A 1323-nucleotide genomic window follows, 5' to 3' on the forward strand; every position below is an offset into this window, starting at 1 on the left:
GGGGCAGGTACCTTTCATCTTGACGTGGAACTCCCCCAGCTGGCTCTCCAGCTCGCTCTCCAGCAGACACATGTTCTGGGGACAGAAGGGACGAGAGCACCTGTTAGCCACAGGCTCCAGCCCCTCCCCACTCGGCCCCCCCGCGCCCCGCCCGGCCCCCCTACCTCGGTGTACTCTTTGTAGCCCTTGCTGGCCTCGGCCAGGCTGTCCCGTGCCTCGCGGCTGCCCGGGGAGCCGGCAGTGTAGGCCTTGACCATGTTGTGGGCCCCATCGCGGAGCCGCCGCTGGATGCAGTACGACTCGTAGAGCTCGTCGATCTGCAACGAGAGCCGCAGCGCCACAGTGAGGGGCTGGGCGCAGCGCTTGAGGGGCCCTTCCGCACTCCCCTCATTTCCACCTCCGCGCCTCCAGATGCCGGGGCAGCAGTGGGGGGGAACTGGGGCAGCAGTGGGGGGGGAGGGGAGCCCGGGGCAGCAGTGGGCGGGAGGGGAGGGACGGACTGTCCCTCACTCAGGGTAATCCCAGCTTTGAGAAGCACTGAAGTATGTAGAGGGAGAAAGACGCCCCCCACATGCCTATAAGAGCCACATGACGTGAGGGGCGCCCCCCACCCCCCAGGCAGGTCGCCCTTACCTTGCTGGCATGGAACTCCAGCCTGCGCAGGAACCTCTCGATCGACTTGACTTGCTGGAACCGAGCAGGAGGAGAGTGGGTCAGATGCAGTCAGCACGGGGCCAGGCCGCAAGGGGCGGCTCCAGGCCGCACAGGGCCAGGCCGCAAGGGGCGGCTCCAGGCCGTACAGGCCCAGCACGGGGCCAGGCAGCAAGGGGCGGCTCCAGGCCGCACAGGCCCAGCACGGGCTTCCCCGCTGCTGCGTCCGGGGGCACGGGGTATGGCAGGACGGGAAAGCTGAACTGCCTCCCCGCTAGGGCTGGGGTCCCCATGGAGGCCCAGCGCTCAGCCCCAGGCTGCCCAGGCGGTAGCCAAGAGCGCCTTTCTCCCACATGTGCGTCAGGCCTTGGCTGCAAGCCAGCCACTAACTCCCTACAAAACCATGTGGCTCCGCAGCCTTCCGAGCGACTCGGGGCGCTGGTGGGGCCGTGACCCGGCTAGCTCTCCAGCCACCCACGGAGGCTTCTAGGAGACATGGGACAGACAGGCCCTGAGTGACCAGGGCACAAACCCCAGCAGAACCCCACCCGTGCCGGCCCCCCTCGGCCACCACACCGGCTGTCCGAGGCCCGTTAGCCCAGAGGTTCTGTCCGTGTGCTCCCCCAAAGCCCCCACCCCAGCGGGTTGGTCCAGGGCAGAGCACAGTCAGTC

At 68.2% G+C, this 1323-nt stretch overlaps 1 long non-coding RNA gene across 1 annotated transcript; it reads right to left on the bottom strand.

The window, feature by feature from the left end:
- Nucleotides 1–10: 10 nt before the first annotated feature.
- LOC113408381 lies at nt 11–723 on the bottom strand. Its single transcript, XR_003370295.2, has 3 exons — nt 634–723; nt 165–317; nt 11–75 (listed from the first exon to the last, which is right to left on the bottom strand). It is a non-coding gene; the product is annotated as an uncharacterized LOC113408381 (long non-coding RNA).
- Nucleotides 724–1323: the final 600 nt, after the last annotated feature.

The sequence above is a fragment of the Terrapene carolina genome, unplaced genomic scaffold, assembly GCF_002925995.2.
Source record: "Terrapene carolina triunguis isolate 2854851 unplaced genomic scaffold, T_m_triunguis-2.0 Scaffold11250, whole genome shotgun sequence".
Taxonomy (NCBI): Eukaryota; Metazoa; Chordata; order Testudines; family Emydidae; genus Terrapene; species Terrapene triunguis.